This window comes from Chiloscyllium plagiosum, unplaced genomic scaffold (assembly GCF_037043375.1).
Source record: "Chiloscyllium plagiosum isolate Xiang-an unplaced genomic scaffold, Cpla_swu_hap1 HiC_scaffold_14, whole genome shotgun sequence".
In the NCBI taxonomy this organism is placed as follows: domain Eukaryota; kingdom Metazoa; phylum Chordata; class Chondrichthyes; order Orectolobiformes; family Hemiscylliidae; genus Chiloscyllium; species Chiloscyllium plagiosum.
In genome coordinates this window covers 62,887,077-62,901,372 of record NW_028270152.1, presented here as the reverse complement: position 1 = coordinate 62,901,372, position 14,296 = coordinate 62,887,077, and the positions used below count along the sequence as shown (strand labels likewise).

The following is a 14,296-nucleotide window of genomic DNA, read 5'->3' as shown; positions in this document are numbered from 1 at the left end:
TAAGCACTGATTTCCCACTCATGACAGCACCCAACTAGATACGAAATTAATCAATAACCATTATTAAAATTAAGTGAAAGAGTACTCAAACTTTGGAGAAGTATCATGCTGCTATATCATACTGTGCAGATGTTACCAGCCCTAAGCATATACTTATTTATTCCTTGATTGCACATTTTATTTGATTCTTACAAATCAAATAATTGAACCAGGCAGTAACAAATAATTTGAAGCACTTTCCATTAAGTAATTAAGTGAAGCATTACTCCTAACTTAGCTAAATTTAAGTGACGCATTCATTCAGAATATAAATCCATGGTATATTGAATTGGTAGGACCTACTGGGTGTGGATCTGCCAGTCCACTCCAAGAGTCAAAATCCTTCACCGAGATTAAATAATTTAAATTTGGCTTCCAATTGGTGTCACTTTAGCAGTAGCCTCAGACTTTCAAGGAAGGAACATGTTAAGGAAATTGGATCAATGTGTAGAAATAAGCAGAGGTAGTAGGGAGCAAGAGGAAGGCCGAACACACTGACCTCATAAGTTGCCAGTGAGTTTATAAGTTGTCAAATATTGCTCGCTCTTCTGCTTTCCCTCCATCTCCATTAAAAAAAAATAACCTGCAATTCTATTGCATGTCATAGTGGTGTTCAGTCTCTGTTAATAATAGAAACTAAGACAGCCTATTTACACACAGCAAGATCCCACACACAGCAGGAAGGTAATTAAATAATTTCTATTTCAAGATGTCATTTAGAGTCATTGAATCTTACAGGATTTTCCGTCCAACTCATCCATGCTGACCCGGTTTCCCAAAACTAAATTAGTTCCATATCCCTCTAAACTTTTCCTATTCATGTACTTATCCAAATAACTTTTAAATGCTGTAACTGTGCCTGCATCTACCACTTCCTCCAATAGCTCATTCCACATACAAACCACCTTCTGCAGAAAAAGGTGCCCCTGTGGTAACTTTTAAATCTTTCTCTGTTCATCTTAAAATTATGCCCTCTAGTTTTGAACCCCCAACCACGCATTACTATAACGCAAGTGAGTTTTTCTTATATTAGGTCATTGGATGTGGATATTGTGGATCAGGCCAGCACTTGTTGTCTACTTCTGTTTTCACATGAGGTGGTGGTAAGTTGCATTCAGGAATTCCTGCAGTCCTTGAAGTGTAGGTAAACCAACAGTACTCCAACAGCAAGTGAAGGAATAGCAATACAGTTCCAAATCAGGGTGCTCAGCAGCCAGGCGGGGAACTTTCAGGTGATGGCGTTCCTACACATCTAGTCCCTTTATCCTTCCAGGGTCTGAGGTCGTATATTCTGAAGGTGCTTTTTAAAGCAGCCCTGGCAAGTTGCTGTAGTGGATCTTGTATGCAGCAGACACGGCTGCTACTGTGTTTATGTATTGGAGGGAGTGTATGTTGCAGGTGGAGGAGAGGGAAACAGGCTGGTTCGTCCAAGGTGGTGTCAAGCTTCATCAGTGGTAGTGGAGCTGTACCCAGCCCAGCAACTAGTAAGTGCTCCAACACAATGTGTAGATGGGGTACAGACTCCTGGGAAGAGAACAGTGATTTACTTGCCGCAGGAGTCCTAGCCTGTTCCAGTAGCCATAATATTTATCTTGATGGTCCAATTTCTGGTTAATGGTAACCTCCCCCTTCCCCCAGGATGTTGATAGTGAGAGATACAGAGATAGTACTAGGATTGGATATCAAGATGAAATGGTAAAGATGCTTTCTTGTTGGATGTAGCCATTGTCTGGGATATGTGTGGGCTAAATGTTGTTTGATCAGCCCAAGTGCAGATGCTGTCTATACTTTATTAATTAATAAACTAAGTGAGAATAGTACACATGCACAATTTAAAAAAAAAATAAAAATCACCCAACATCAGGTTATAGGCAAACAGGCTTATTTGGGAGCACTAGCTTTCGGAGCACTGCTCCTTCATCAGGTGGTTGTGGGGTATAAGGAATTCTGAGGAATTAAAAACCAACAATTTATTTACCTCTGTAGTTGAATTGCAATGTCAAGGGTTCCAATCTCCATGCTTGGGCATATTACAATTACTTTAAGCAAACAAAAACTCAGAGCATGGTTTCACTTAATCAATTGCTTGCAACACTGACCCAGAAGTAAATATTTGTTTTAAAAATTCAAAAATGCATTTGAGGGCATAAATATCAAAGAGTGAAGAGATTTCCTCTAATTTTGTTTAAAGAGGGTGATGAAATGTTTTGATTGTCCCACCCGATACAATAGCTCCATACTGATAAAAACAAATCATTAATCCAGTAGTAATTTCTGGAGTTGGATTTAAACACCTCATTAATTTAATCTTTCTTTGGCTTTCGTCCCTCAACATGATCCTATCATCCCCATTTCCCAGCATCCTCCTCTATGGTCATCACCTGTATTCCTCTGTACCACAATTGTTCAGAGCTTGGCTACAGCGAGGAATCTTAACAGAACTAACCTGAACATCACAGTAAGAGGAATCGTTCCCATGTGTATTTTTGTGTAGTGAGACTCACTGGTCTATGTTTAAAAAGTGTGACCTATTTTGATGCATTATGCACCTAAAAATAAACAGACCCATCTGTTTAAATGGGCTTGTGATCTGCTTTGGAGGATGAATCTTGCTCCTAACATGTCAGTGAAGTTGACAGCTCCATTAATGATGGCAGCAGCTGTGTGCTGGAAAATAAGGCAAACACTTGGCTTTCTGTCGCCAAACAAATGAAGCAAATTGTGGCTCAAAATTTTGTTCCTATTTCTTTGGATTGCATGGGAAGGTCCACAGAATTATTACAATGCACCTATTGTGTAAATAAACAGTTAGAGGAGGAACAGGAAACATTTAGTCAAAGTTTGAGAGAAGATTTGTAGCTCGGGTGCTCGTTGTTGTGGTTCTGTTCGCCGAGCTGGGAATTTGTGTTGCAGACGTTTCGTCCCCTGTCTAGGTGACATCCTCAGTGCTTGGGAGCCTCCTGTGAAGTGCTTCTGTGTTCTTTCCTAGAGGCATGGCACTCATCCACAGATTCAAATCAATAAGCACATCAACCTGGACCCAATATACCGACCACTGCAACAGACAGCTGGAACTGACAACCGGAAGCAGCAGATTCAAACCACTACAAATGGCGGAGGAAAGATCACAGAAGTGCTTCACAGGAGGCTCCCAAGCACTGAGGATGTCACCTAGACAGGGGACGAAACGTCTGCAACACAAATTCCTAGCTCGGCGAACAGAACCACAACAACATTTAGTCAAGTTAATGCAAGGCCAAAATTAGGTTAAGTGTCAGAATGTTCTTCATTTTGAAGTAAATACTGAACCAGTGGATCAGGGTGATAACTTGTATGGTGAACAATATTCACTGAATTCTTTTAAGTGAGTCAAGGCTCAGAGTGTTACACTAGAGGGAGAGGGCTTAATCAAGTAAGTGCTCCAAAAAGCTTATACTTTCAAATCAACATGTTGGACAATCGGCCAGAGGATCTCTTGGATTATTGTCTGCTCTTGTTCAATAATTGACAGGATATTTTCCAGACTTGTGTCCCCATGACTCAAGCTGAGCTTTTACTTCAGACTATAAGATTGCAGATGGAATGCAAAGTGCATGTTCCATGATACACTCTGCACATGGCTAGCATGCTGGAGGAGCTTGCAGCTCTTTTTGTGGCTTTCTGTCACTTTTCAACTGTTTTGGTAAAGTATTAGTTTCTATCAATGACAACATGCAATGACACAGCATTCTTGACTCCACTGAAATGCAGTGTAAGAGAAAAATGTGTTGAACCAAAGGATTTGAAATTATGATTGGTGGCTAAACACTTTATCAAGTGACACCCCCTGGGAACAAGGGGGAAAGTCTCCACTTAGATACGTTTTATATTTTTTTTATTTAGAAATAGTTTTTTACTGTATTGTTGTGGGTGTATTAAAGAGGTTTTATTTTTGTAAATTTGACATGTTCTACGCTCGGGATGTTCTGGATAGGGTTCCCCCTCCCGAGGGGTCTCTGATTGGCCCAGAGGATTATGGTTGATCAGTCGGTTAAGTGGTGCACCTGGAATGTCAAGGGGAGTAATTCGCCAGTCAAAAGGAAGAAAATCTTATCAAATCTTAAGGAGGAAAGAGTTGATATAGCTCTCCTACAGGGGAGACACCTGTCAGATAAAGAACACTTGAAATTACGACAGGGCAGATTTGATCAGGCCTTTTTTTCTTCTTTCAGCTCAAAAAGCAGGGGAGTTGTTATTCTTGTTCGGAAGAATTTCCCTTTCAAAATCCTAAAGCAGATAAAAGACGAATCTGGACTATATATCTTGATTAAAGCCCTCATAAATGGAGAGGAATATGGGATTTTAAAATTTGTACTGCCCCCCCGGCACACCCCTTTAAATTTATAATGGAAGCCTTTTCAAAATTGATGGCTTTTGATGCCAGTCATATAATTATAGGGGGAGACTTTAATTGTATTATGGATCCGGAAATAGATGGGATTTCCAAGAGTACTGCAGGAGTATCTCCCAGATCTAGACAATTGATGGATCTGAACAAAGAATTAAGATTAGTAGATGTATGGAGATGTCTTCATCCACAGGGTAGAGATTTTTCTTTCTACTCTAATCCACATAAATGTCATACCAGAATTGATATGTTTATTGCCCCCTCGATTTTTTTAAATTACATATCATCCTGTAAAATAGGTAGTATAGCAATTTCTGACCACGCTGCTGTATATATGGAAACTAAGGCGAGGAACAATGGGACATCCCCTCGGCATTGGCGTATGGACCCCTTCCTAATGAAAGATAGCAAATTTGTAAAGTACTTCTCTCAAGAATTTAAAACTTTTTTAGAAATTAATTCAGGTACAGCTAGCAACCAGTCAATGATGTGGGAGACCATCAAAGCTTACATGCAAGGCTTGATCATCTCCTACTCAGCGACCCAGAAGAAATTAAAGGGAGAACAACAGCGTCTGCTTGAAGCCCGCTTAAAAGCGGCTGAAACAGCATACACTGATAGACCTTCTATTATTAAATTGCAAAGGATTACAGCTCTTAGGACAGCTCTAAACACTACGCTTACTCAAACGGCTAAGAGGGAAATATTATTTGCAAAGCAAAGGTTATATGAATAAGGCGACAAACCGGGTAGATACTTAGCATTTCTTGCAAAGAAAAAAAAAAGGCCCCTCAGACTATTATGTCTATCAAGGAAAGTACGGGTATTTTGACTCATGATCACAAAAAGATTAATGCGATTTTTAGAGAATTTTATTCTGAGTTATATAAATCACAGGATTGTGAAGATAGGACGAAGAGGATGCAGTCATTTTTTAAAAATTTGACTTTTCCAGGCCTAACTCCGGAACAAGTATTGGTCCTAAATGCTCCTCTTACACTCCAAGAAATACTTGATGCAATTAGGCAACTTCAAAATGGTAAGGCGCCTGGCCCAGATGGTTTTCAAGCTGAATTCTATAAAGAATTTACAGAAATACTGGCTGGTCCACTTATGGACATGTATAACTATGCATATAGTCAGGGCTGTCTCCCGCCTTCGCTGAAAGAGGCAAATATCTCTCATCCTTAAAAAAGGAAAGGATCCAGAAGATTGTACATCATACAGACCAATATCCTTGCTAAATGTAGATTTTAAAATCCTCTCTAAAATGTTAGCACTGAGACTAGAAAGGATACTGCCACATATTATAAAGGAGGATTAGACGGGGTTTATTAAGGGCCGTAGATCATCCAATAATGTTAGAAGGGCTCTGAATATGATTCAAGCTTGTCATCAGGGAAAGATACCAGGAGTAGTGGTTTCATTAGATGCGGAAAAGGCATTTGATAGGGTCGAATGGTCATATTTGTTTTACACATTGGAGAGGTTTGGCGTTGGACAGGTGTTTACCAAATGGGTCTCAACATTGTATAGTGATCCCAAAGCAGTTGTGGTTACCAATGGATTAGGTTCGGATAGCTTCAGTGTGGGTAGGGGCTGCCGTCAGGGATGTCCCCTCTCGCCATTGTTATTCACGCTAATAATTGAACCACTAGCAAAAGCTATACGAGCTGATCCTAATATAGTGGCCCCAAGGATTGGTACAGGTAAACATAAAATTACCCTTTATGCAGATGATGTTCTTCTATTCCTCAATAACCCTTTGATGTCCATACCTCGCTTAATCCAAGTTATTAATACATTTAGTGCATTCTCAGGCTATAAAATTAATTTTTCAAAATCGGAGGCTATGCCAATGGGTGGCCTTGCTATGATACCCCGCTTAGCAGACGGATCCCTTTTTCCTTTTCGCTGGTCCCTGGAGGGCTTTTTATATTTAGGCATTTTTATTATTCCAGTATTTGGTCAGTTGTATAAGGCTAATTTTGTGTATTTATTGGAAAGGATAAGGCAGGACCTCCAGCGATGGGGAGACCTTCCAATTTCCTGGTTGGGTAGAATAGCACTAATCAAAATGAATGTCCTGCCCCGTCTCCTATATCCTATGAGAATGCTTCCGGTGATGCTGCCGAGGACAGCTTTATGTAAATTATATGGCTGGCTGGGTTCCTTTATCTGGAATCATAGGCGGCCCCTCATTAAGCTCAAGAAGCTACAGCTTCCACAGGAAAGGGGTGGATTGGACTTCCCAGACTTTAGGAAATATCAGTTAAGTTCCCTATTAAGTTACATAGCTGATTGGGTCTTGTCTGATCCACAATCAATCTGGTTGGACATCGAGATCAGGATCTGGGACTAGAAATCTCCACAGAAACGTGGAATGATATCTGGGAAAATGCTAGAAGAATTACTATTTGTAACAGAACCCAGGCTACCCAGCTGAAGATACTTCATAGGGCCCATATAGCACCGGTTCGATTGGCAAAATTTAAGGCAGGAGCATCTCCAATGTGTCCTAAATGCAAAATAGAGGTGGGCACTCTTGTACATTGCTTATGGACCTGTCTTAAGATCCGTAGATATTGGACTAAAGTAGCAAGTACCCTGACAGAAATTTTAGGAACGGAAATTAAAGTGGACCCTGTACCTCTCCTCTTGGGCGTTTCGAACTTTCCCTCCCTGGACACGTACAGGAAGAGACTATTTTCTATTCTTTCTTTCTGTGCAAGGAAAAATATTCTGGTGAACTGGGTGGCTGAGGGCCCCCCTGGACTTTCAAATTGGCACAGACTAATTATGGAATGTATTCCCCTTGACTTCCTTACAAATATGGTGCACCGAAAGACCGAATTATTTCATAAAATATGGCAGCCCTTTTTGAATTACATAAATACAGTTATTTCGGCTATCCTAACAAGGGCTTTTATTTAATTGAGATTACAAACCTGGCTGGTCCGGGGCCCCTCGGGGGAGGAATCCCACACGAATACGGGTTTTACTATATCTGATGCTAACACATTCCGAGCATGTAAGAGACTTAAATATACACTCTGGTTAGTTGTAGGTTAGATTAGTAGATAGTTGAGTTTTGTTTTTTTTTCTTTTTTTCATTTTTTTTTTGTTTTGTTTTGTTTTTTTTAAATTTCTGGCTATTGTATAGTTGAGCTAATTGTATATCAATATTTATATCTGAGAGTTTTGTTTATTTTTGTAAACTTGTAAAAATGTTAAATTTCTAATAAAAATATCTGTAAAAAAAAAAACACTTTTTTTTAAATCAAACAACCAAGCTTAATAGGAGAGCCATAAAGGATTGTCGAAGTGGTGATGAGGAGGATTAAATGATGACAGCTGACACAGTTATCTTGGGTACTAGGTTACCAATCACTTGTGGTCAAGGGTTTGGTGTTATTCTTTGTACATTTAAAATTCCGATAATGGTTCAAACAACATATCGTAAACTTCAATGGAAACTTCAAAAGGAAAATTAAAAAGAACAGTGCCAATTACCAAGGTGATGATGAATTCAAGCACATGCAGCAGCTGCCACAATAAGATGTGAACCATGACTTTGGACTCCGCATGGTCCCCACATTATGGACGCCCAAATGCAGACATATCCAGGGAAGCAGGGCAAACAGGTCAGGCACTAACCACCTTCGCCACAGTTCACTACCTCAACCCAGGGTTAGCCACCTTGGCCAGTCCCAGGTGGTGGTCCACATGGAAGCCATTCGATCTGCCCAACCCTGCTCACACAAGATGTGGATAGATCAAAAACATGGGGCTAACGCGTGATCAAATATTTTAAAGCAGCCTCTTTAAATTGGAGCTAACTAAATTAAATTAGCCCCATAATAATAAGTCAGAAAACAGTTTACTTTGGGACTGCTGTAGGCAGTACTCTCCACCCCAGATGCCCAATAAGTATTCTGTCACGATATTTTTAACCAAATTGTTCTGACATGTTATACACTCTAGCTCAGGACGCAGGGATGCCTTCACTGCGCCACAAGAGCTCTCACACTAGTTCAGTTTTTAAACAGCATGACACAGCTGAGCCTCCATGTAAACCTCTAACATCCCAGCAAAGAATAAAGAACAAAATAATTTTTCATCAGTGCCATGGCAGGGTAGGATAGGGACAGGTCCATAATTTCCAATTGTGAGACTTGCTAGCACTTTCCTGCCTTCAGCTCATTCTCAGCAGACCATATCTGTTGCTTTTCCCACTAGTTTCCTGCAGTGATGGGAAGTTTCCAGTTGGCAAACAGACTGCCTACAAATACTGGAAAGGAGGCAGACTCCCAGTTGATGGTGAGAATGAGGAAACAGCATATGAGTAAACCATACAGTCTCTTGAGCCAGTTCCTCCTTTAATGGCTGATCTATGGCCTAACTCCACATCTCTCCTTTGGCCCATATCCCTTAAAACCTTTCCTTAAGGAAAATGTACCTCAGATTTAAAAATCAAACACGCCCAACATCCACTGCTGTTTATGGAAGAAAGCTCCAAACAACCACCACCCTGTTTTTCTTGTTAATATCTTGAATACTTTGATCAGATCACTTCTCAAAGTGTCTGTATTTTGGAATCCTCAATATTCTTTAGCTGGAACATGGAAGAGGTGGTTGCCTCTTGTTGACAAGTCCAGAACAAGGGTCAAATGTTTAAAAATTAAGGTCATATTTTAGGACTGAGATGAGGAGACATTTTTTGTGGGCCACACATCTTTGGAGCTTTCTGCCAAGGTGGCAGGGGGTAGAGCCATTAAACATTTTCAAGGCAAATATAGATTAATTCCCTTGACTAACCAAAATAAAAGTCTAAACGCTTATGTGTATTCATAAAACGAATCACTCAGCCATGATAGTATTAAATACTGGAGTAGTTTATCAAAGGGGGTTAAAATGGACTCTTTCTGTTCTCAGTTCATTCGTCTGAACTCCCGTCTCCAATTGATGTACAAATGGCAAAAATATCTCACCTCGAGGATAAATCTAACAGTCGTAATCGCTTAGGATTCCTGTCGTGTCGTGATAATGTCCCTGCCTCGGGGCCAGAAGGCCTGAGTTCAAGTCCTACCTGTGCCAGATGTGTCTCAGAACAGGTTGATTCCAAATTCTGTGGATGCTAGAAATTTGAAATAAAAGGGAAAATGCTGTAGAAACTTATCAAAGCTACTGCCAGACATGTTGCGCTTTTAAAATTGCAAGGGATTTGAAAAGAGGGACTGGAAGGGGTTTCAGCCATCTTGAGGTGCCTGCTCTTTTCCTTCGTAGCAGCAAGTTATAGTTTCCTCATTGCAATACCCTCCAGTTTCCAAAACTAACATGACTTTTTTTAGTTGAATGGCGAGTATTCCCTCATTACTATTACTCTATCCAAATTGGAGCTTCCATGCAATTCTACGCAGGGTCGGGACCTAGAAACTATCCAAAGATCAAAGTTCTAATCAGACAACAAAGTTTCAATCCATAGAAGAAAGATGAAGTCCATATGGCCCCATGCTTGTCCCAGTAATTTTCTATTAGAAATAAAAGCTCCTCACGAACCCTGTTCCCCTGCTGTTTGTTCTGAACTCTGACAGTTTTTTTCCTTCTTACATATGCTCCAAGATTCCTATTTTGTACAAGAGTCTGCTTTTAAGGTTTCGCTTTCCAGGTCACAACAAGGTACTGCTGAATGACTGTCAAATTGTTCTTCATTGTAAAAGAGTCAGACAATGCCAGAAATTATCGAGCAAGTTTCCTCTGATCATTGATGGCTGTTATTAAATCCTCCATGGGATAAGACTTCAGCTGCATTCCAACAAGTCTAAAAGTGGAATTTTTCAGCTATTACCATTAGTCTGCACCACACTGCTGAGTGAGATAACTCTAGCTTTTTCACCCTACCTTGTTCTGCTGCTGGAAAATCTGCTTCCATATATTATTTCAGGTAAGTACAGCCAACAGAATGGAATACGAGGTCAGGGGTTACTGCCCTGCACAGTCTGAATATGCATCAACATGAAATAGATGATCACACGGAAACTAAACTGTCAGCACACAAGAATCCACCTGGGACAGACCTAATGCAGCTCACAAAACGTACTTAAACCTGCTCATACCACCGCCTCCATCTTTCAGAAAATCTATGCATTAAGTGTCATTCTTCTTCACTTACAGATTTGTATAACGCAGTGACCGGTTTCCACACGGGCAGTTTAATTTTGGCCTTTTGTGCATTTGCCTCTTTTTATCCCATCTGAGACACCCATCCACTATAATCCTGTGCTTCAGGGTTCCCTCACATAAACCTTTTCACCTGACCATCCATCACCACCTCAATTTAAAGATGTCTTGAATCCCTATTAAGTAGAATATCAATAGTTCCTTCAAATCAGTTCCCTCCAGTCTTGGATATTCAATTCCCGGTATATAACAACATGTGGAACAGTTTAGGGCTCAGTTTCTGCGAAATGTACAGGATTGATCAATGATGCCAATCATGTCAGTGCACTTTTTCCCTTTAAGCAAACAATTGAACCCCTCTTGTAATTTGTTCACTTTAACCTCAATTGAAGTGAGCAAGAATTCCAATAAAAAAAAAACAAGTGTTTCCACTTTGGGCTCAAAACAAACAAGAGAAGCCAAAGTGAACACTGGTTTTGAGAAGACATTCAAATATGAGAGAACAGGTGTTCTGATATTAACAAGTCACTGGCAAAGCCAGAATTTATTGCTTATTCCAAAATGCCCACGACAAGATGATTGAGAGAGATCATTGGAAACCTTTGCAATCAATCAATGTTTTAGCATGGTGTGATTACAGCCACAGTACTGTTCACATTTACCATCAGAAAAATATCCCACGAGTGAATGAAGTTGTAGTTTAAAATGTAACTTTTTTTTTTGAGTTGCATTTATTCGAGTTGTTTGAACAATACAGATAAAAATGGGTATTTTCCAAAAACATTTTTAATCACTATGTCAATACAGCTCCTGAGTGTAATCCTATAACCCAGCTAAAAAAAAAGACCAAAACACAACCTTTCCTGGTAATGTATGATTCAGTGTAGCAGCAATATCATTTCAAAAATTGTTCAAACATTTAACATTTTTCTTGTTGCACACAGCCTGCTTTTTAAAGCCTCCTTATAGGTTCCTGAATGGGTGCAATTAATAGAGATTTGCAATAGTGATTAATCTAGTTGGGCACGGACCAGTTTTGTGTATGGGCCTGGCTTCTAGCTAATGTTTTTGTTAACTGGGACAAAAGCACACTAGTACTTTCATAGCCATTGCAGTCTCTACATCAATGCACATCTTTGCTTTCTATTTCAAAAGATTATGGCACCTCAGGTTTCATTGAAGACCATTTGTAGTTGAAGTTCCACAATTGTTTGGGGCAACTTTCCCAATTTACCAGAATTACATTAAAAATGACACAAACAGGCCCAGGAACACAACAATGACAACCATGAATGTAGCAACTCTCACAATGTAATAGTTCAGGCCATTTAATTATGAGCTAATACCGCACAGGAGCAGGGTGAACTTTGTGAGGGATGAAGGCTGATGTTATAGGCAACATGAGTATTGAATGTGCTCTTGAAGTCATAAAAGTTTCTGCAATAAAATTCCAGGTATATGAATGATAGAGACATCGATTATGTTGCAAGCTGGCATCCAGAATCAGAGGAACAAGAATGGAGCAAGACATTGTAGCTTAATTGGTCTTTTCAGAGTCACTGGAGCTAATGCAAAGTAACCTTCACAAGATCATAGTGTCTCCATAACCACGGAGTTCAGATCTTTATTATTAGCATTCCCAAAATGACTGTGTTTGAATTACCATGCATCCATGTTCTCTACTCAAATAAGTACACAAAGGCCCATCAACCAAGTTCAGTGGGATGGAAACATTTGGAGTCAGTCTAGAGTGAAAGCAAGTTATCCTCAATCCCAACTGATTGCCTATAGAAGAGGAAGTGGAATGGCTCTTCTTTTTGATATGCATTTCTGACCTAGTTTGGATATACTAGGCAGAATTCCAAAGTTGCAGACAAAATGTGGATGTAAGATAACTGGCAAAACAGCCAGAGGTGACAAGAGGATAAATGATTTTAAGTAGCAAATTAGTACAATCTGGAGTTGAAAGACTGGTGGAAAAACATCCAATCGTAGATTTCAAAATAGCAATGAATAAACTCAAGTGAAGGAAATTTACAAGTCTGTAGCTAATGTGACTTAAGTTTTCAAAGAGCCAGCAGACACACAATGGACCAATAGTCACCTTTTAATACTGTATTTTTTTTTATTCAATAATCATATAGATACAAAACTAAATTGGCCCAGACTCAAAAGCATATAATTAGTAAATAGGAACATGTGGTATCAGATACAGAGACAATGTTAATACATTACATTCACATTGAAGCCTGAAGCCTCTAGTACAATTACAGTATATTAGTGCTGACTGAACATCTTTGTACTGCAAAAGCCATCTGTTCATACCACAAAATGATTTCTATGGTTCAGTATCCACATCAAAACACAAGTATTGGCAATTGTGTCAAAGTTTTGACTGGAGGGTTTTGTTCTTAAGCTTCCCTTAAGGTAGATTTCAGTGACCTGTAACCAACATGGACACCCTGATAGTAAACAGTGAAGGGATAGCTTTCACAGATGCATAATTTATATTGGTGATGGAGTACTACTTTGTGGGAATTTATCAGGGACTTTCACGTTCAAGAGAACTGTCAAGATCACTTTTCATTACCTTTAAATCACAGGCACTAAGAGGGAGTGTCACACAGGAAAATCGCAGCGGTTCTGAGAAGTGATGGATGAGAAAGGGTTAATCTTGGAGCTAAACTGAAGCTTTGCCCATTCTGATACATAATGCAGCCACAGGGGTATTATTCTGTAGATCAGCACCTTGTGTAGCATGGGCTGATGTAGTTGAAGACACTCAGTTTTGTGCCCCTCACATACGATAAAACCTGTATAAAGTTACTAAGATGCAATCTATTGAGGCTTGTTTGTGCACCCTTCATAAGAAACCACTGTAGTTTCCCTGAGACCAGCATACATTTGAATGAGTATTAGCATTAACCAGGAACTGAACTGAACTAGTTACCCTAGCAACTATGTTGGGTAAAAACAATGACTGCAGATGCTGGAAACCAGATTCTGGATTAATGGTGCTGGAAGAGCACAGCAGTTCAGGCAGTATCCAAGGAGCAGTAAAATCGACGTTTCAGGCAAAAGCCCTTCATCAGAAATAAAGGCAGAGAGCCTGAAGGGTAGAGAGATAAGCTAGAGGAGGGTGGGGGTGGGGAGAAAGTAGCATAGAGTACAATAGGCGAGTGGGGGAGGGGATGAAGGTGATAGGTCAGGGACGAGTTGGTGAAGTGGATAGGTGGAAAAGGAGATAGCCAGGGAGAACAAGTCTGGACAAGTCATGGGGACAGTGCTGAGCTGGAAGTTTGGAACAAGGGTGAGGTGGGGGAAAGGGGAAAATGAGGAAACTGTTGAAATCCACAATGATGCCCTGGGGTTGAAGTATTCCGAGGCGGAAGATGAGACGTTCTTCCTCCAGGCTTCTGGTGGTGAGGGAGCGGCGGTGAAGGAGGCCCAGGACCTCCATGTCCTTGGCAGAGTGGGAGGGGGAGTTGAAATGTTGGGCCACGGGGCGGTGTGGTTGATTGGTGCGGGTGTCCCGGAGATGTTCCCGAAAGCGCTCTGCTAGGAGGCGCCCAGTCTCCCCAATGTAGAGGAGACCGCATCGGGAGCAACAGATACAATAAATGATATTAGTGGATGTGCAGGTAAAACTTTGATGGATGTGGAAGGCTCCTTTAGGGCCTTGGATGGAGG

General features: G+C 40.3%; 1 protein-coding gene across 2 annotated transcripts in view; it reads right to left on the bottom strand.

The window, feature by feature from the left end:
• The window catches only part of LOC122559107 (metabotropic glutamate receptor 7-like), an 864,629-nt gene that overhangs the window by 670,299 nt on the left and 180,034 nt on the right, over nucleotides 1–14,296 (bottom strand). The window lies entirely within an intron of this gene.